General features: G+C 41.4%; 1 protein-coding gene across 1 annotated transcript in view; it reads right to left on the bottom strand.

The window, feature by feature from the left end:
- Nucleotides 1-23,644, bottom strand: part of EPHA8 (EPH receptor A8) — a 2,987,396-nt gene that overhangs the window by 761,846 nt on the left and 2,201,906 nt on the right. The window lies entirely within an intron of this gene.

The following is a 23,644-nucleotide window of genomic DNA, read 5'->3' as shown; positions in this document are numbered from 1 at the left end:
CATGTAGAGTTACCACACTTGGGAGTAGAATTGAAATAAGTTGCGCAATGGTATTCCTGCACATACCATATCTAGAAAGGCACATTCAGATTAGTCCTTTAATCTTGATTATTGGAGATATCAAACTAAAGTGCTACAGGTCTAAGTCAAAAATCAAAAGAGAAAGGATGGGAAAAGAAGACTTAGGTCCCACAGGAAAGCTGAAGGATGTAGAATGGACAATATCAAGGACGAAGTGACCACTATAAACATTATCCAAAGGTTAGGAGGCATAGAAAATTAAACTTTTTAACGGTTTGCATGAGAAAAGGCCTGGAAGGTTGGAAATGACAAGACAATGAAAATGTAGAGTAGGGCACCAATAAACTGATTCCCAGGTTATCAGGGCATTACTTGTAGTTTATAGAAGGATAAGAATGAAGTTCTAGGCAACTATGGTAGATCTGCCTTTAAGAGCTAGTCGAAAAGATGGTGATCTGGGAAGAAAGGGATATCGGAAAGGTGAGGGACTTAGGACGGGAATGAAATGCCTGGTAACTGACTAACTTTCTGGGCTGTTAAGGAGAAATTCAACTTGCAGAAAGGAAACTAGCAATTGTTTCATGGGGTACTTGGAGATAGTAATTAGCATATCCATAAAAAAGTGCAGGTTAAACTGTAAGTGAAGGGATGTAGAAAGTAAAATGGTGAATTATGAGGTAAGGTTAGCTTTAGGAAAAAACTGGTGCAGGTAAAAAGGAAGAATTGGAAGTATTTATAGGTAGTTCAGTGACTGCATGCATGAGCATGCTTTTTGTAAGGTGATGTGACAGTGCAGTAATGATGATGTGATATTGTCAGGAAATGATTTTTGAAAAGAATACGAGCAACGATGGCAATATTAAAATACCCTAGTACTTTTGGGGATCAGTATAGCAGGATGGTGCATAGATGGTACCTTAAAGATACAGCCAGCAGGATGGCATTAACCACAGAGTCTTGGAGATGTGAGGAGAAAAATGCTGAGTGGATGCATCTGCTCTTGCTGTTACTGCTGTTAAAATTAATAATCAGTTAATATAAGTAAATTGGAAGCTATTGTTCGAAAGTTTATGAAAAAATTATTGGAAGGCACAGTTTCCCCATGACTTTGAGTGTCTTCTTCTATCAGACAAAGACTACTGAGAGAAGATTTAATAGAAATGTAAAAAATCATATAAAAAAATCATAGTTACCAAGTATGTCATAATATGGTTCAGTTTCCAACACAACACTTGTACAAGAAATAATGGCCATAATTTTTCATATAATGAAAGTAATTCATGGATCAAAGCAAGAGCTTTTCAACAAGAACCAAATAAGGATTGAAATATGTTATCAATATTTACCCACAAGGGAAGGAGTTTTCCTAGTTTCAGCAAGATCTTCAAGTTCAGTACTGAGGTATGTGGTTGGATCTGAGTACAAACTTCTTGATGGTCACTAAAAGTCTTCAATACATATGAGTGCATGCATGTATATATATGGGTTACAGTCAATTCTTCAAAAAGGAGTTATTGTAGAAGCGAGAGTAACTGGATATCAAAATGATTACTGTTTCTGGGACTATATATGTGTGTTACTGAGAGACTAGAGTATGAAAACATGTTTAATTGAGTTGGAGGTCAATGTCCAAATCTGTGCATGTGTGTGTGTGTACGTATAAGACTGGCAAGCATGTGTGTGTTCAGATGAAAGAGTAGAGTAAGGTAGCTTGTATGTCTGAGTGTGAGACATTCTGTCGACCAAGTGTGTGTGTGTGTGTGTGTGTGTGTGTGTCTATATGTGTGTATGTGTGTGTGTGTGTGTGTGTGTGTGTGTGTGTGTGTGTGTGTGTGTGTGTGTATATATATATATATATATATATATATATATATATATATATATATATATATATATGTGTGTGTGTGTAAATGTATATGTAAGTATTTAAGGGTGTGCACAATTATGCAACCAGCTTATTGTACTTTTTTTTTTAAATCTTTTTCCCCTAACAGATTTGTTTGTTTTTCCATTGAATTGTACAGGTTATAGGTCACATTAAAGGTGAGAAAAGTTTTGAAATGATTTATTGTGGTCTCATTTTTTTATATCACAAAAACCTGGCATTTTAACAGGGGTGTGTACAGTTTTTATATCCACTGTATATATACACACACACACACACACACACACACACACACACACACATATATATATATATATATATATATATATATATATATATATATATACAGCCAAACTGGAAGCTAAGCTGTCTCCACCCAAGATTGGAACAGAGAGTCAAGAGGAGAAGGTTAAGACTTGCACCACACCTCCAGCCACACATAGACCTACTAAAACAGCACTGGCAAAAAAATACACATAAATACACAAAATCATACTCTGAGGCTCTAAATAAAAACCTGCAAAAGCATCAGAGACCTCCAAAGCAAACACCCAAAAAACCTGTACCTCTCGTCACAAACCAGACAACACATAAAACACAAAATCAGTGTGCCACACAATCACAGCCCTTAAGGCGAAATAACATACCTAACACACCAGTAATAGGTGACTCTATAGTTAAGCACACTGACGTCCCACTCACTAGGCTGGACAAGCATAAGGTTACTGTTAGCTGTCTGTCAGGAGCCAGAATCCACCACATAACACAAGCACTCAGGTCACTCCAGAAAAAGTACAAATATGACTCTGTCATTGTTCATGTTGGTGTGAATGACCTTAGATGTACCTGCCTGGACTACATGAAAAGAGACATGGAAGAGCTCTCTGATCATGTAGCTCAGACTGGTATGATCTTGACCCTGAGTAGCAGCCTGCCCTAACCAAGAATGATACCTCAGTATAAAGAAAAAATTATCAAGTTCAACAATTGTCTAAGCTTCTGGTGTCATTCAAAGGGGATCCAGTGTCTGTCAGCCTGGGACAACATGCTCGACAAGCCGCGTTGCTTCACAAGAGATGGCTTGCATCTGTCACCCCTAGGCTTCCAAATACTGGCCAAGGCTGTTGCTGCCCCCATAGTGCCTTTTTGGGCAAGGCTCAAAAGTCAAACCGACCTCCATAAACAGCACAATTAACAATAAATTGAGGGTTATGCTACTCAACGCCAGGAGTTTAAATCTCAAAATGCACGCACTCAAAGCACTCCTCAGTATGGAAAATGTCAACATCTGTGTAGTAACTGAAACCTGGTTCAAGGCTCCACAGACCACCCCAGCACTACCGGGCTACAACTCATACCACACATTTCGGCCACAGAACAAAGACTGAAACACAAAAGGAGGGGGTGTATCCATATTCATCAAGGATATCTACACCTACAGGTTAGTGGCGCAGCATGATACCTCTGAGATCATCCATGTGCAACTAACATCGGGTAAATCTGCAGTGCAAATTGTGGCCTGCTACAGATCACCCTCCATGACCCAGGACCACCACTCCACCTTTCTGGAGACACTGGAAAACATGAAGGTTCTACCAAACACCCTGATATTGGGCGATTTGTATTATCCTACCATTCACTGGGAAAACTACTCGAGTACAAACTCCCAGGCCCAGCGCTTCCTGGAATTTATCAACTCAAATGCCCTGGATCAGCTGGTAAACTCCCCTACCAGAGGTGAAAACATATTGGACATGGTCATCAGGAACATGGGTGACAGGTGTTCCACACCGGAGGTCAACCTGTCACTGCTTATATCAGACCATAAACTAATCACTCTGGATGTCCACACCCCACCACCCCCCCAACTAGGGAAACCACAGTAAAAAACTTTTCTAAAGCAAACTTCACCTTACTTAAGACAGAGATGGTAAGTTTCACAGCCCCAACGCTAAGGGATAATGCTGCCCAAGATGCAGAAACCTTTACAAATGCACTCTATGAGTACCTACAAGGATGCATGGATCGTGCCATCCCTAGCAAAACCAAGGCTCACTCCTCCAAGAGAAGGAAACCAGTTTGGTGGACCCCTGCCATAAACAAGCTATACAATAGCAGGAGGAAACTAGTTCCGAAAAAAGCAAATCCCGGATCAGTATCAGTAAGAAACTAAGGTTCCTCATGAAATCATCCAAGGCTAACTTCGAAAGAAAAATAGCCAAGGATTCAAAAGATAACCACAAAGCCTTCTTTAGCTGTGTTAAGAATCTAAGTGGCAACTTGCAGATATGCACTGAACTAGTGCAAAATAGCACAAAATATACTGAACCTACTGATATTGCCAACATCCTGGTAAATAGATTCCGTGCAAACTTCACCCCCCTCTCACCTCCAAAAGGGCCCACAACAATACCGGAAAAGTGTAGTGTCCCAAAAATCATAGACGCACAGGTGAAAACAGCCCTTACAAAAGCCAAAAACACGGTGTGAATGGGACCAGATGGTGTCCCAGGCTGTGTCTTGCACGAACTACAGAACGAACTAACCCCCCCACCTAAACACACTGTTCAACTTCAGCCTCTCTACAGGCTACATGACCATAGAATGACACACAGCAATGGTTATTCCTCACCACAAATGAGGGGCCACAACTGACCCTGGTAACTATCGCCCCATAAGCCTGACTAGCCTGGTCTGCAAGGCTATGGAGCGCATCATCATGGAACTCATTAACAAAGACATTGGGAACCTCCAAACACTTGACCTGACCCAGTTCAGCTTTGTTAAGGGCAGATCATGCCTACTAAACCTGGTTGACTTCTTTGAGACAGTCACCAAGGCCATAGACGTGGGAAAGGTGGTTCAAACAGCCTACCTTGATCTCACCAAGGCTTTTGACACCATTTCCCACTTGGGTATTACAGAAAAACTCACCAGCCTGAACATAAACCTCTATGTCACGAGATGGGTTGCCAACTTACTTACAAACAGAACTCAAATGGTAAGAATAGCGGGCTCCAGGTCCGATTCTAAACCAGTCACAAGTGGTGTCCCACAAGGCACGGTCCTGCGACCCCTACTGTTCAGCATATACTTCTCAGAAGTACAGGCAAACACAAGAGGACTATGGCTAAACAAGTTCGCCGATGACGGCAAACTGGGAGCCATATTTGACACTCTGGCTGACACGGTCATTCTCCAAAAGGGCCTTACTGAGATGGGCACCTGGTGTTAAAGTCATAGCCTCAAGCTAAATGCCAATAATGCATAGTCATCCCATTTGGGAAAAACAAAACACCCACAAATTACCACATAGGTGGCAGCCCCCTTAATACAGAAGAGATAATAAGAGATCTGGGGACACAGGTAGATAGTCATCTCTCCTTTGACAATCATATTGCCAAAGTAGTTAAGAAATCCTTTTATGTGGCCCATCTAATTACTAAAGTGTTCACATCTAGAAATAAAGAGGTTATAGTGCCCCACTACTCATCACTCATTAGACCCATCATAGAGTACAATGCCCCATTTAGGATGTACCTCACAAGACACTTCCAACAGCTGGAAAGACCACAAAAGTACCTTACCAAGAGGATTACTGGCCTCAAACATATGTCCTTTGCAGCCTGACTGAAAAAACTCCGGCTGTACTCAGTGGCATATCGCTTACTCAGAGGTGATCTCTGCCTGACCTACAAAGCCGTGTCCAACTCAGAATTGATGGACATGCTCCACCTAAAGAAATCCAAGTCACTGCAAGACACGCACTCTAGTGAGCTAAACCACGCCACAACAATAAATAGAACATGCTGGAGGGATAGATTCCTGTCACAGAGACTGCCCATGCTTTGGAACAAAATTCCAAACTATATCAGGCAGACAGCCTCACTAACACTCTTCAAGAGAAACCTTGACGAGTGGATGGGTAACAGAAAATACACCCCTGGGATCACTTCATTGGCTCTGCTTGACAGAGGATCAGTTAATTAATCAATGGGGCGGTGAAAGCCGACATACTCTGGTTAGGCTTATAAATGCCCTTGGACAAATAGCCTAGTACCTACCTATGAACCTATGAACATAAATATATATATATATATATATATATATATATATATATATTTATATATATATATATATATATATATTCACACACATACAAACATACAGTACAGTTTTTAAGATCATAATGTCTGTCATTTGTATGACATTTCTCTGCAAAGAAAAAATTAACATCTATCCTACTATAACATCAGTCATCATCAGAAAACGTTTTGCAGACATAAGGGTTTTTCTGGCCTGCCCTTTCTGTGGGTGCATGGAAAAGGTTATGATTATGGTGCTGTATGGAATACCTATTATGGAGGCCATTAGCACAATGAACATAAAACTATCTGTTACTGAAAATCCCTCTTGTAAGGTTTGACTGGAAGAAATATTCCTCAGTTTTTCTACACTGTATGTGATCTATCTGTTTATCTATCTATTTACCTATCTATCTATCTATCTATCTATCTATCTATCTATCTATCTATCTATCTATCGATCTATCTTTATCCCTAAGTCAGTTCTATTATCATTATTATTATTATTATTATTATTATCATTATATATATATATATATATATATATATATATATATATATATATATATATATACATACATATATATATATATATTTTTTTTTTTACATTTGTTGACTGGGAAAGTCCAACTGGATGCATGTCCATTTTCAGCGGAGGCTGGGGGGGGAAAAGCTCCACAGTTAAATTTTAAGCAAAATATAAGGTGTATACAGAAGCATTCAAATTTACATAGATAGTACCACACTTAACATTGACTAGTAACATAGCATTGGAGCTTAATATTTAACATATTTATATAGACTGACACATCTTTTACAGTTTTAGGTGGAGGGATTACTTAATGGTGAACATTGTTAGTAGGGGTTGCATTTTTGTTTTACACAGTTGACTTGTGAGCAAGTTAGCCACAGCAGGGATTATAGCAACAAAGAGAGCAAAAATTAGACATAGTAGGGAGTATAATAGCAGGAGAAGAGACAGAGATGGGAAACTGGCTAACAGGTTAAGTAAGAAAAGCAGGAGGAGTAAGTAACTTAAGTACAGAGTAAGAGTAATGGTGTAAAGAGAAAAGTGTAGTGGATAGATAACAGATTGTCCTAGCAGTGACATATGCTATTGACTAAGGGGTTACAACTAGTGGTGGAACTGGAAGGAAGCTAGAAAACTTGCATTCTTTTGGGAAAGAAGCTGAAGTCAGAGGGCAAGAGTAAAGGGAGAGGGTGGGGGGAGGGGTCAGCCAGGTGGGGAACATGTGCATATCCATGTATCTTTCAGGTGGTCTTTCAGGAGTCTTTTAAATGTAATCTTTGAGCCTGCTGAGGTAATAGCAGTAGGTAGAGTGTTCCAAATTTTGCCTGTGTAGTTAGGGAAGAGGAATTCCCCTGCTGTGTTATTGGTCTTGGTGACCTAAGTTGTCTAGTTTTAGCTTGTAGTTCTAGTAGATTAGCCAGAGCTGGAGATTTGTCTGGGAGTAGTAGGAGATTATGAGCAAAGGAAAGTTGATGATAATTTTGGAGATTAGGGAATTCAAGCCAGCCAAGTTGTTTTAGGGAATGGCAGTGGTGGGCTCAGTAGGGGGCACCGGTAGCAAATTTTGCAATTTGATTGCAACAGGTGTTGAGTTTGACAATTTCAGTTTTGGGTAAGTTGGTGAGAATGGGGAGGCATAAAATAGTGTGAAAAGGAGGTGAGTTTGAGCAATTGTTATCCTAGCAGGTTGTGCATCTATGTATTCATATATGGGTACATATAGATGCGTGTTTTGTAACCAATGTGTTAACATTCTAGGACATGACAATCTTAACCTCCCAGCTAGGAATTTTAGAATAAGAGCCAAGGAACACTTTAATTATAACAGCAAAGAAGTAGTGTACATTGCTAGGTGTGAAAAATGCCCCAGCTTCTATATAGGCAAGACAGAGAGACCTTTAAGAAGATGCATTTATGAACACATGTATGGCGTTTCATTACAGAAGGACACAAACACACTGTATAGACATCAGAAGGAATGCAAGGATAGTAAATTTAAATTCTATATAATAGAACAAGTCACGCAGGATCTAAGGGGTTGATTATGGGAAGCCTGTCTGGAACACAAACAGTTATTTTGGCAATTAAAACTAGATGCCACAAGAAAACAAGGGTTAAACGATCATTTAAGCATCAACAGTGTCCTTAAATTAAGGACAGCAAAGCTATAAAAATTTTATTAAGTTAATATATACCAACAAAAATTCAGTAATGTATTTTTAATGATCATATTTAAATGTGATGAACTGCAATATATATATGTTTTGGGGTAGGTGGGGTACTATGATTTTATTTTATTATTTCAAAGCTTATGGTTCTGTAAAGCACAAGCACTACATCAATGAAATTACTGGCAAGGAGTAGAATTAATTGATAATCACTGCTTATAAATATTAATGAGATAATTTTATTGGTGGAAATTTGAATTGAAATTTAAAAAAGGTTGGTTATTTTATGTATGAACTATTCTGATGAAGCTCGGGAGATTACTGGGTGAAAGTGCTTAATGTGGATTTTATATTGATTTGTTTTAATAAAAAGTGGAGGTTCCGTGGTTCTGTACCAGTGTTTTTAATTCCTTGAAAGATTATGGTTTCATTTTTTTAACATTTAGGGAGAATCATTTTGAACTAAAGCATGGCTGGATATATTAGGAATGTTTACATAAAAGTGTAACTAATACTGATGGTAAAGTATAGATACAAAATTGCTAATGTTGGTGTGTGAGGTATTAAAGCTTTAGATAATTAAATCATCAGCACAAAGAAGATCAGCTATACCAGGCAGGTATGCATATGTACGTGCATGGATAGGGAGTTATTATGTGATGGCATTATTGCACTATGAAGTGACAAGTGAAACTTCATCAGACACTGATGTAGCTTTTCTCATATGTCCAAAGAGTACAATCCCCAACAGGAAAACCTGATGTCAGATTAGTGAAAAACATTTTTAATGAAGGTCAGTACTAATCATGTCTTGTCATGTCTGGAAGCATCCTAGTAGTGTGTGTGTGTATGTGTGTGTGTGTGTGTGGGGGTAGCTGTCGGTGTCATAGGTTCATAGGTTCATAGGTAAGTACTAGGCTATCTGCCCATGGGCATTTATAAGCCTAGCCACAGAGTGATGGCTTTCGCCTCCCCATTAGATTAGTAACCTGGGCCTCTGTCAACAGGGCTTCTGAAGTGATCCCAGGGTCGAACTTATGATTACCCATCCACTCATCAAGATTTCACTTGAAGAGGGTCAGAGAGGAGCTCTGTCGAATATGGATTGGGATTCTATTCCAGAGTAAAAGGAGTCACTGGGACAGGAATCTATCCCTCCAGCATGTCCTGTTTATTGTTGTACATAGTTTCAAAACTTCAAATGTTCTAATATCAACCCCTATTCAGCGAAAGCTGAAAATATCGAAAAAACAGAAAACCAAATTTTTTCCTAGGGAAAGAATTTGGTTGTCCGTTTCTGATGCTTCGGTATATTCAGCGCTGTGGTGGAAAGTTACTGGTCGGGTTCAGGTAAGTGACACTCATGGTTTTGTGAGAGTTAATGCCTAACATCCTCTGTACCCAGGGTCTATTTTAGAACATTGAAGTTTCAAAACTTTGAATGTTCTAATATCGACCCCTATTCTGCAAAAGCTGAAAACATTGAACATACAGAACAGTGATTTTTTTCCTAGGGAAAAAAATTGCTGTTCCAAAACACATACACACAACACAAGCACATCAAACAAACAGCAATCCACAGACATACACCTAAAATCTTACACCTAATCCTACACTAAACTATACACACACCACTAACTATCCACTTACCTTAACATAAACCCTAACCCTAAGGTCCATCACTATCGCACCCTCACCTCACCCACGCCCTAACTCACCTACCCCACCCTAACCCTCATGTCCACACAATTGCACACGTACCTGACCCATGCCGTAACCCTAACTCACCTAACTCGCCCTAACCCTCACATTCACACAATCGCACACATACCTAACCCCGCGCCCTAACCCTAATTCACCTAACCTGCCCTAACCCTCATGTCCCCACAATCACACACATACCTAACCCGCACCCTAACCCTAACTAACCTAACCCGCACTCAATCGCACACTTACCTGAACCCAACCCGTAACTTTCCACCACAGCGCTGAAAATATCGAAGCATCAGAAACGGACAACCAAATTCTTTCCCTAGGAAAAAAAAATTGGTTTTCTGTTTTTTCGATATTTTCAGCTTTCGCTGAATAGGGGTTGATATTAGAACATTTGAAGTTCTGAAACTTCGGTGTTCTAATATAGACCCTGTACCCAGCTTTAATCTTTGTCATATTTCTGAAGTGTATTCTATCTGAATTGTAACCCAAGTTCCAGTTCATTCTCCTTTACCTTGTATTGTTTCCAGTTCTGGAATCACTACAAATCAATATAACCAAGGTATACGATAACAGTTGGCCAACCAATGCCTCAGTAAAGAATGATTTTCTGAGCACATGCTTGTGTGCAGTACAACTATTGTAAAGTATGTCTGCATTTCTAACACAGGTAAACACGCTGCCCTTGATCAAATGTTAATGTCAAGCTTCTGCAGAAATTTTCAGAATTTTATATCAGTCCACAATACACCACTAGATTTTTATTACACATATTATTATACTGAAGTGAGAATATTTAACATTGAGCCTATACTGTGGAAGCAACCTTAACTGGTTGACAGCCTTCACTACTGCTATACTATACAAGAAAAAAAAGAATAGTTCATTAGAAATGACAGCAATGAAAGACATGAAATACTTTGCATCAGTATTTATTTTTCCATGTCACCATTATCATTAACTGCCACTACTTATCAGCTTTTAGTGACAGACACACAAACAGCTTCAGAGAGCATTTATTACAGGACAGACTTATATGCCTATTATAATAAATAGATTCCAGTACTGTCATTTGTGTATTCATATCTTACTAAACTCATTAAACTTGAAATAATAACACCACAGAACATAACATTTTGTCAGAAACCATTTGAAATGTCAGAACACACTAGAGCAAATCCTGAAACACGGAGACTGAATGGCCAAAAAAGGGGATTTTCATTTACCAAGTCCACAATGACCATTTCTCAAACCATTCCCTTTTCTCTGAGAAATACCAATCTTGGAGTTGTATATTTAAGTTTGGGAGGAGAAGAATGGTGGGCTTCTCCTTTGCAAAAAGTTTGAAGGAGAAGAGCGATCTTTGCGATTAACTCTTCTCCTATAGGTTTAGTCTTGTTTTTTTTTTTTTTTTGGCTTTTCAGTACTCAGCATTTTGAGTGCCAACATTTCATTAAGGAAGCCATTATATCACTAAGTCTTCCCAATGCATTATACTTATATTAAGGCTGTCATCATACCATACCAACAGTCATCACAAAGTGCCATGGCATATTCCATGAAAGAACAAACTGAAGACCTGAAAAACAGTGTTCAAAATGCATAATTTCTCTAAGGGCTGTTCAAATAATACCATGACACCCCCCCCCCACCAAAAAAAGAATCATAATTAATAAAGTATAAACATAAAAAGCTACATTAAAAAAAACATTTATTTTTAAAAATATCCAGCCAAGTTGCCTATGTCTTCCTGAATGCTTGCAGTTTTCTGTTCATATAAGTTCACACCTGCTGCATGCAGATGATGTGGCATTACAGGCAGACTCTGAGCAAGAACTTCAGCAATGCGTAGGTGAATGGAATGCAAAACTGAAGGCACATGGGATGAAACTAGGCAATGATAAGACAGTGGTAATGGCAGCAAATTGGGGAATCAGAAGAATATGAGAACTGAGACAGAAAGGAAGATAGTGGAACAGGTTAACAGCTTCAAGTATCTGGGAGGGGTGGTTGAGGAGAAGTGAAGTCTGAAAGAAGAGGTCAAAGCTAGAATCAGAGGGCCTGCAGCCAACTGGCATTGAGTCTCAGGTGTAGTCTATGACAGAAGAATGTCAAAGAAACTGAAAAGTAACATGTACAAGACAGTGGTGTGACTAGTAGTACTGTATGGTACAGATACCTGGGCAGTAAAGGCAGAGCAGATGAGGAAGCTAGAGGTGATGGCAATGAAGTGTTTGAGAAGGGTGGTAGGATGCACACTGTGGGACAGATGAAGACATGATGACATAAGAGCAGAAGCCAAAGTAGCTCCAATTGCAGAAAAGATCAAAGAGAACAGATTACTATAGTTTGGACACGTGCAGAAAAACAGAAGACAATCTGGTAAAGAAAAAGTGTGACAGACAGGAAGAAGGTAAGAGGAAATGAAGACATCCAGCAAACAGGTGGATGGGTTGTGTGAAACAAGATCTTCGACAGTCAGGCATGAGTGTTGAAGAAGTCAGGAGTATGAAATTGAATAGAGAGAGATGGTGACAGTTAACAGAAAAAGGGGGCTGATGATAATGATGATGATAAGTTCACAGTAATTTCAGTCTGAGACCAATAGCTCATACATATAGGGTAGAATGTGTCCAAAACCATGTAAAGACACTACAGACCTCACAAGTCCCACTTCATCAGCTTCACCTTCCATTTCTACATCTAATCTGTGCTCAAAATCAAAGTTAAATGCTTCATTTCAGCATGCACCTCAAAAGAAAGTAGTATATTTTTTTCAAAAACACATCTTGTCTTCTGAAGATGCTATTATGCTCAGATAACTTTGCAAGCCTCAGTAATATTCATGGAAAAGCATGTATTACTGTGATGATAGGAGGTACTGCCAGCACAGCTAGCTGGAATTTTGTAAATAATTATATGTCATTTGTGAGTATCAAACTGATTTATACAAGATGCTCATGTTACTAATGTATTAGAACTGTATGTCATGTGTACAGTATATCAAACTGATTTGTACAGATGTTTGTGTTGAAAAGGTATTTGTAAAGTGCTTGTGTTTGAAATGTATCCAGAGTGTGCCCTACTGGAGAGAATAGAAATGTACATGCACTAATGTAACTGTTTAAACGTATATGTTTTAACAGAAGTAACTGGAAGGTTAACCTCAGTTCAGCAAACTTTAAAGTATATCTGAAATTAAATCAGTTTAAGGGCTAGGCCATGAAAATTCTATCTCAGAGGTTTCAATACAACCAGAGACACAAATTCTATACCAGGAAGCTATCTGTAGTGTCTTTGGGGTGAACTAATTACTACTATGGAAGCATGGAGGTATGATCTTATTTTATGACTTCCAGTACCTGCCACAGATCTGAGCAAAAGTAATTTACAGGTAGGTGCTAAAACCTGCAAACTTCCAGCAATGGGGGTTGATGGGAACTAGAAGTTAGATGACCAGAAGTTATGTCATTCTGCAAGCTATCCCAGAAGTAATATTTTAGATACTATTGTGAGAAGTCTCTTAGTGAGACTGAGCATTCTGTATTCTATCCTGGGCCTGATAACAAGAAGGGCCATTCACCACATCATCTGCCTTGTTTTATTAAGTAAGTAGGGAATAGTAATTCTCTTAGATTCAATCAGGAATATAGTGAAGCTTAGTTTAGATATTGTTTTTCTTTATCTGTCTGAGTCTGGGCTGGATTCACGAAGGCTTGCACAGAGTCTTAGAGTAGAGTAAGACACCATGCAGCCAACATGTCCGCCGAGCAATCCAGGAACAACCAGTAGGGGCGTGCAACTGAGCTCTCCAAACTAGTCCTACACGGACAGGGCTGGGATATGCAAATTACCTCAATTGCAGGGGAAAGCCATGCAAATGAGGTAAATTTGCAATCCAGGAAACCCAAACCTGTCCGAGTAGGGTAGTGTTATTTGCAGAAATATACTCAGTTGATAACTGAGTACGGTTCTGCAAATAGCAAAACGGAGGCGTGTCAGCTGGAAAAAAAGCATGCATTCACAGGAGGAAGCATGCCAGTGGCCAAAAATATGGCCATTGGCAATGGGAAGTGATGCAAATTAAAAATAAAATAACTTTTTTTTTATCCCGATCACCGGGGTTTAACCATAGCGCAGCACCGCGCAAATGCGCTGCACCCTAAAAAGCAGAAAATTAATAATTAAGATCCACAAATGTGGATTTTATAGCTAAAATGAATTACAATGCAAGGGAATGGCAGGCTGAAGACAGCATGGCCACCAAGTTGACGTTGCTAAGGGGGGAAGCTCAGTCTAAGAGATGTAACTAAGCATTAGTAGGCAATCCTATGCAAATGAGACTTAGGATAGTGAATCACAAGTTTACATAGCAAATGAGCCAAGTCAGTGGAGTGTAGGAGTAGGATAAGGGAGTAACAGAGTAGAAGATAGGTGACATCACGAGGGGGTTGTATGAAAGGAGTGAAGCTCATTGGAGCAGAGTGACATGTGTCAGCTTACATTTACATAATAGTGAAAGAGGTGTGTCAACAGGTAGGCCAGGTAAAGTCAAGAAATCGAAGGTGTATGCCGTGGATAACACCAAAGTTTCTTGCTGAGCGTGCATGCGCGCGTGTGCATGCCAGTAAACCCGAGTAAGACAGTGTGCGCACGTGTAAGCATGTGTGCGCACGTGTAAGCCGGAGTAAGCATATGTAAGGCTGTGTAAACAGTTGTAAGCGCGTTTGCATGGGTGTGCACGCGTTTTAAGAAGAATAAGCAAGCTTTAGTACATGTAAGCATGTGTGTGTGCATGTTAGCTGCTGTGTGCATGTTTGTGCTTGTGTGCGGGGCGCCCCCTCCGAGGAAACAGTAAGAAAAAAGGAAGCACACCAAATAGTGGAACTTACCAAGGGAGTACTAGCAGAGCTAGCAGGTGAAAACAATCAGAATCAGGCAATTACCCAGGCAGAACACTAGCCCAGCCCAGCACTTAAAACTCTGCAAGCAACAGTCCATTATGTTTCTCTCAAGAGACACTGCAACATTGCATTAAGCTAATAGAAGTGAAAACTGAAAAGGCTTCACTGAGATAAAAAATGTTAGGGGCTGCCATTGCTGTTACAAGGCGACATATGCAACATGCTGAGGGTGGTGATAATGCAAATGCTGCTGGACAACCCACAGTGAGGAGATGGAGAAGAGTGTACAGGCCCAGGGTTACCTACCAGGGGCTACATGAGCTGGAGATAGTGGAGCGCTATAGAGTGGACAGAGACCTCTTGCAGCAAATTGTTGAGCTGTGCAGGCCATGCCTCACACACAGAACCAACAGAGGGGAACCCATCCAAGTGGAAACGAAGGTATGTGTTGGCCTAAGAATATTAGCAACAGGTACCTTCCAGAGACCAACTGGTGATATGATGGGGATATCACAGGCATCAGCATCCAGGGTACTACACCAGTTCCTGGATGCTATGTCAGCACATGTCGGTGATCATGTATATTTCCCCAATTCCCGTGAGATATTGGCCAGCAATATGCGTCTCTTCCAGCAAATAGCGGAATACCCTGAGGTAGTGGGTGCAATAGAATGCACGCACATACACATCAAAGCACCAGCCGGTGAGCGGGGTAGGGTCTACTTCAACTGCAAGGGCTTCCCCTCCATCAACTGCCAGGTCGTGTGCGATGCCCAGGGCATAATTTGAATGTGTGTGCTGGCTTCCCTTGAAGCTACCATGATTCCCATATCTGGCATCTGATGCAGCTGTACTAGACATTTGCCAATGGGGACATCCCACATGGTCACCTAGTGGGGGATGCTGGCTATGCACTGGAGTCGTGGCTGATGACACCCATCAGAAATGCACACACACCTGAACAGGAATGCCATAATGAGGCACACGCACAAACACGAAATGTAATCGAGCGTGTGTTTGGGCTGTTCAAGTCACGGTTCCGGTGCCTGGACACATCTGGTGGAGCCTTGCAGTACTCACCAACTACATGTACCCAAATTGTCATGGTATGTGCTATGCTACATAATATGATCCTGCAAAAACAGCTGCAGCAGGACCAGCATAGGCCTGGGCCAAACAGCACCCCACCATTGCCAAGGCCATCACAGGCAGACCATGACTCAGAGGAGGAACAACCTGAGCCTGCCCCAGTAGGCAGAAGGAGTCATGCCCAGTATGCTTTGGCCTTGGCAAAGAGGCAACGCATAGCACATACACTGGCTCAGTAGGAACTCTGGAAATGATACTTCTCTCTGACCCGCACATGTAGTGAAAAGGATGCCTACATTGACACTACCTGCTTTCAAACATGTATAGGGAGTGTAGTATGTGCATCCGAAATAGGCAGTCCTGCATCAACACCTGAGGCATGATTGCCATGTGTTAAGCAATATAAAGCAGTGCTAAACAGCATTTACCATCATGAAGTCAATGTAAACAAAATCGCACACACCAACTACTACAAATGTGGTCAATTTAGAGTAATATTGGCCAATGTCCAGCGATGATGGTTAATATTGAGCAATGTTGGACAAGCTGGGTCTAGGTAGGGCATAGCTGAACAAAAGCCAACATGCTCATATTTTCTCTACTGGCTCCTAAGCAGTCTGGTCTGCTCAGTATGAAAATATAAGCGGCAATGGGCCTCAAACCCAGGATACTGTGCACTATAGTCATAGTACGAACCACTAAGCCATGACAGTAGTGCAGTGGTTAGCCTGTATAAAGAAATGTTGATAAGTCTATGCAAAGTATTTCATGGAAACCCTGCAGGTACAGCATAATCCCTGTCGAGTTATGACACAAAGGTGAGTCCTGCAGTAAGAATAGAACCTGACTTTCAACACACACAGTACAAATGTTAATAATGCCAACCTACAACTCTTAATATATCAACAACTCTTAATAGCTCACAAAATTCTATATCAACCATCTAAAACACCAGTTCTCAGTAACCTCTTGACTCCCTATAACAACCTGAAACAACTATGTTCTTCAGACAAACTCCTAGTTAATATTACCAAAACTATTAATTCTGCAGGTAATTGCCTTTTTTCTAACTCAGTTGGCAAAATATGGAATAACCTTCCATCTAATATCTCCTCTTTGGCCACTCTTCCACTCTTTAAGAAACAACTGCTAATACATCTTAATAAATTCTGGCTTTGCTCTTGTACCAACCCTGACTAACCTACCTTCTTTATTTCCTCTACCTCAATTCTTCCTTCTCTGCTATGAAATCCTGATAAACTTCCTCTGACATAACATCTTCGTAGATATTAATGATCTCACATATGTTGAAAAAAAAAAAAAAAATTGTTATATCTTCTACCATTTTCTCAAATAATGTATTGATACACTGAATGACTAGACACTACCAAATTTCGTATTGTAAGGCGTTAACCATTTACTTAAATATTTTCCTGTTTTGGATATTATTATTTTTTTTTTACTCTTACATATGTATTAGCTATACTAACATCTTCTTATCCTTAATTGCTTAAAGCTTTTGTTTTATGTGTATTTGTATTCTCTAAACTTGTTTTAACCTATGGAGCTTTTCTCCCCGGGCCTCCACTGAAAATGGACTTTGATCCAGCTGGACTAGCCCGGTCAACAAATGTAAAATAAATAAATAAATAAATAAATAAATAATGGACATGTAGACATACATCAACAAATGCAGTGGACCTCAGACAGCAACATACTGAAAGGTCACACTGTGCATGCTCACACACTTGAATACATGAGACAAATGTCAGGCAACAGAACACTGACAGTCTGAACTGGGCATGCTCACACACTTAGGCCATGTTGGAGTAAAGCACTGGGCCACACATAGCAGGCAGTTGCATGTGTTAACCCAGGAACCTCTCACTACACAGCAATCTGCCCTGTGCACACACATATGACAACAGACATGTATATAATATAGTGGAACCCTGCCATAAGCAAATATGTTCTGCAGATACCTAAGTGGTTCATATAAAGTGTGAAAGCAAAGATGATAAAAACCTGCAAACAGTATCAGCAATAAACATTGTGCATCATGAAAATTATCATAGGTGCAGAGGTTGATACTAGGCTATCTGCCCTAGGGCATGTACAAGCATAGCCAGAGTGTGTTTGGCTACTGCAACCCAGTCAAATCAGAGCACTGTGCCTGTGAATAGTAGGTCACACAAGATAGCCCATTTACGTTCAGTGTATTGTGCCTCTGTCTAGCAGGGACCCAGAAGATATCCCATGGGTAAACATGCGATCACCCATCCACTTGTCAAGATGTCACCTGTAGGTGGTCAGTGGGTGGCTCTGCCTATGCAAAACTGGGTCTACACTCCGGAGTGAGTGGAGGCTTTCTAATAATAATCTGTCCCCCCAGCATGTCCTTTTACCATCAATGCTGCCATATATGTCCCAGGAGTGTGTAGCAGCAAGGGAGTCGGATATCCTGAGATGGAGCATGTCCAGTAAGTCTGGGTCAGATATTGCCTTCAACTACAAGCACACAACACATCTGTGTAGGTGGTAAGTGACAGAGTAGAGCTGGAGTTACTGTATCGGAACTGTGCAGGGCATCTGTGTGAGTCCCTACATCTGCTCAAAGAGTAACATTTGTGGCCATTACAGTTGCTGCAGGTGTCAGGTAAGGTACATCCCAAAGGTGGCATAATAACCAAGCATGGTCGTGAAGAGTATAGGGGCACAATGACCACACGTGATCAACATGTGAAACCATGTGGGATATGGTGGGCTATGTAGACGTACTGTCTAACCACTAGTTAAGACAAGGGTTGGGAGGGTAGCCTAATGGTTAAGGTGTTTGCCTTACAAACACAAGGTGCAGGGTTTGAGTCTCACAAGGGATAATTGGCTAAGCTTAAAAAAATGGCTCACAAGGGCAGTTAGCTTAGTACTAATCTATGAATCTATGGCAATAGGATTGCCAAAGGTGAGAATACAAACAGGTCGTGTCCCCAAACCTGAACAACTACTACTGTATGTAATGGATTACAACCTATGTGGTAATGTGTGGGCATCTTGTCATCCTCAAAGGGGATGACTATGCAACTAATGGCATGTAGCCGTGGGCCATGGCTCAGGCACCAGTCAACCTATCTCTGTGAGACCCTGTATGAGTATGCATGTGCCAGCAGGAGAGCTGATTATGGCACCCAGTTTGCAGTCATCTGTGAACATGGGCAGCCATATCCCTCCTGTGATAGCCTGTACATCACACACATATATACTGAACAAGAGAGGTCCCAGGACTGAGCCTTGTGGGATGCCAGGTGTATCTGGTGTATAGTCAGACATGGCACCTGAAACACTGAGCATGTGAGTGCTATCCCTGCTCCAGGTAGCAATCCATCATGTCAGATATGTGTCGATATTGATGCTGGTGAGCCTATGCATAATGGCCGAGTGGGGTATTGTGTTGAAGGGTTGTGCAAGGTCCAGGCAGGCTGTGTGGACAACCGTCCCAACACTGATGGACCTGGTAACTGTTGAAAGAATATAAACAGGTCCAACAGGCAAGATCTGCCCACAACAATGCTGTAATGTGTAGGATCCAGTGTCTGTAGGTTTCCCATGTCTATGTGCATGAGTCCCATTACAATAAACTCCATAGCTTTGCAGAACAGGCTAGTTAGCCTTTTAGGCCGATATTGTCTGTGGTCTGTTGTGGCAGTATTCAGTGGAGTGGGACCACTATTGCTGTACGCCATTCCGTGGGTACATATCCTGCAGTAACTCTTATATCGAACAGTGACATAATGTGAGTGTTACGTCTGTCATGAAGGCTGTGTACGACACAGCCTGGGACACCGTCTGGTCCCATTGATGCTGTGTTGTCCGCTGTGTGGAGGGCAGCACTCACCTGTTTACTCGTGATGTCTGGGAGGTTACACTCTGTTCGTATGGATAGTACCACCTTAGGGGGGATGGGGGGACACATCTGCACTGAACCTGTTTGCCAGGATGATGGCAATGTCAGTGGGTTCAGGGTATGTTTAGTCAGTATGCAGTAACACACAGCATATCAGTGAGTGTCCAGCCAGGTACCTGAATCAACTGAAGAAGGCCTTGTGAGTGTCCGACGTGTCTGGTGCAATTGTCCATTAGAAGCGTGCCTGACATAAATACCCGAGTGATTGTAGCAGTCCACTAGTACAGATCACAGATGCCTTCCCTGTCTGGGATTGTGCTCTATCATGTAGTAGCTTCCTCCATTTGTTGTAAAGCATATTAATGGCTGGGGTCTACCAGACAGGTCCACTGCCATTGGAGGAGTGAGTCCAGTTGTTATTTTGGATGTAACAATCCATGCGATCCACTAGTTGTCCATAGAACATGTATGCAAAGGATTCAGTTTGTTGGTATACTGTGACATCATACTTGGTGAGTGTAAGATGCTAGACAAGGTCAGGGTAATACTGGGCTGGGCTACATGATCACAGAGTTCCTCTATGTTCCATGTCATGTGGTCCAGGAAGGAATGTCTGAGGTTGTACGCACCAGAATGGACAATGATGGAGCCAGTCCTGGACTTGCTTTGGAGTGACCTGCATGCATGTGTTATGTGGCGGATCCTGGCACCTGAGAGACAGCTCAAAGTGACTATTCCCCTGTCTGGCCTGGTGAGTGGGACGATAGTGTGTTTGACATTAAGTGTCACCTATAACAAGTGTATCAGGTGTGTTGTTTAGCCCAAAGGGCAGTGACTGTTTGGCACACTGACATTGTGAACTGTGTGACATGTGGGCATTGTAGTGGGGTAGCATTTGTATGTGTGTCTACTTTGAAGGTCTCTGCTGCTTAGGCAGAGTGTATGTAGAGCCTCCGAATATGTGTATGTGTGATAATGTGGTTTGTTTGCTGTCACTATCAGTGTATTTGAGACTGATATGTGGTGTGTGTGGTCACCCTCACCACCTGATAGACTATGCCAGTCATGGGTCGAGAGAGCTCAGCATCCTGTATGTCAGTATTGTTACATCTCCCACATATATGTGAGTGTGATGTGAGGAGGAGAGGGTTGTCTGTGTACATGAGGCAGATGTGACATTGTGTCATAACCACAATATTCACTAGCTGGACTGGAGAGTACACATGAAACCGACCCCTGGACATGCCAGTGTATTATGATGACATACTCTGTAGCCTGATCACAAAGGATCAGTAGGCTGTTAAGTGTGTAAAAGAGTATTACCGGGATTAGTGCTCAGGTTTGTCAGTGTTTTGTAAAGAGTAGCTGAGAAGGAGTCCAGACTGAGAAACATGACATGTCCTTCAGCTATGTAATAAATAGTAATGTACACGCATATATGTGCTGAGTCAAGGACAACTGTACCTTACTGACATTGCCGAAATCCTGTCAGACAGGACCATGTATACATACCCACCCCCCACTGACGATAGTCCCTGACATCATACCAGTATATATCAGTTGTAGAATGGCTGAACATCTCCCCCAAAGCCAAAAGCATGGCAGCAATTGGATTACATTGTTTCCCAATATGTGTCATGCATGCACTACAGAACAAACAGATCCTGCACCTGAACAGTCTGTTGAGCCTCACCCACTCCACAGGACCTGGAACCGTCGAATGTGTTACAGCAACATATGACATTCCCCACATGTGTGGGTGCACAACACACCATGGGAAGTATAGTCCAGTAAGCCTATAAAGTCTGATCTGCAAGGCCATGGAGTGCATCATGGCAGAAGTCATAAACAGAGCTATTGGAAACCGACAAACACACAACCCTACCAACTGTGGTATGTTCATGTGCAGCTCATGGTTCCCAAGCATGCTACACTGTCTGCAAGGCAGCCACTCAGGACATACATCACGGAACAGAGCTACACATGTCCCACATAGACTTTGAACAGCTCTTCATCAACATCACAGACACATGTCGTATCCACAAAACCAACAATCTGTGCATAGATATGTGTTGACATATGAAGGGATGGCAATGTGTCCACAGATAGATCATACAAGGTGAGACTCACAGGGTCCTGTACAAGCTGTTGATACCTGCCGACCTACATGGATCATTCCTGGGATTGTATAAAAATGTGTACACACATTACCATGTCCAGTCTGATGATGTCATCATCCTACAAATATACCAGGAGAACAAAAAACACCCAGTAAAGCCTGTAGTGCGCCGTGTTAATGCATATCTCTCTAATATCATAACATAGTTAGGTAGGGGTTTAAGTCCTGCAAACGCTGTGTGTGTGGGGGGGTTGTGTGTAGATGTGTGAGTTCCTTTGAGAAGAGTAGTCTCTTTGGAGACTGGGAAAATACATTAAAAGAGGTACATCCCTCTTTGCAAAGTCTGATGATGTCAGCATCCTACAAATATTCAAGGAGAACAGCAACCCAGTAATGCATAAAGCGCGCTGTGTTAATGCGTATCTCTCTAGCATCATAACATAGTTAGGTAGGGGTTTGAGGCCTGCAAACACCAAGTGTGTGTGGGGGGTGGTGTATGTGTGTGATTTCCTTTGAGAGGAGTAGCCTTTTTGGAGACTGGGAAAACACATTAAAAGAAGTACATCCCTCTTTGGAAAGTCTATTGATGTCAGCATCCTACAAATATTCAAGGAGAACAGCCACTACTTAGTAATGCATATAGTGCTCTGTGTTAATGCGTATCTCTCTAGCATCATAACATAGTTAGGTAGGGGGTTGAGTCCTGCAAACGCCTAGTGTGTGTATGTGTGTGATTTCCTTTGAGAGGAGTAGCCTTTTTGGAGACTGGGAAAACACATTAAAAGAGGTACATCCCTCTTTGCAAAGTCTGATGATGTCAGCATCCTACAAATATTCAAGGAGAACAGCAACCACCCAGTAATGCATATAGCGCGCTGTGTTAATGCGTATTTCTCTAGCATCATAACATAGTTAGGTAGGGGTTTGAGTCCTACAAATGCCAAGTGTGTGTGTGTGATTTCCTTTAAGAGGAGTAGCCTTTTTGGAGACTGGGAAAACACATTAAAAGAGGTACATCCCTCTTTGGAAAGTCTGATGATGTCAGCATCCTACAAATATTCAAGGAGAACAGAAACCACCCAGTATTGCATATAGTGCGCCGTGTTAATGCGTATCTCTCTAGTATCATAACATAGTTAGGTAGGGGTTTGGGTCCCGCAAACGCTGAGTGTGTGCCACAGGTGGTCAATGCAGTGTGGGTTTTGCTTTTACTAAGGTATGACATATGTTTCAAACAGTATGTGGGTTGTACACATCGGTTATCTGCGTGTCAAATAAATTTGTGTACATGTGACCTCAATCAGTACATAGGTGTGAAGCCTGCATGCTACATGAATACATTTGTAACCGTCGACAGATTCTGCCGCTGCTTCTCAGATCATAGGTCACATATGTATGTATGCATCAAGACCCACCAATGTAGTGATCCGTGGCCAAGGACATCCCTGCCACATACACCCATGACACGTACCATAGAGTACTGTGAGTGAGGGTAATTGCTGGGGTATATGCCAGACATGTTCATACACAACAACAACTGGCAATAATGGACAGTCATTATAGGTGTGCACCAGCCCTGTGGATATGCATGCAGGCCCCTAATGTGTTATGTGAAACACCGAGGGACCCCACAATACCTATGGATATGTGGATACCAAGGGACAGATGACATAACATGTGTCTGTCTGTGCACATTGGTACCCAACATGCATGTTCAGGGCTACCACC

Source organism: Protopterus annectens, chromosome 2.part0 (genome assembly GCF_019279795.1).
Source record: "Protopterus annectens isolate FY-2018-M chromosome 2.part0, PAN1.0, whole genome shotgun sequence".
Lineage (NCBI taxonomy): Eukaryota > Metazoa > Chordata > Ceratodontiformes > Protopteridae > Protopterus > Protopterus annectens.
Note: the sequence above shows the minus strand (reverse complement) of the source record. Positions and strands in the feature narration are given on the sequence as shown.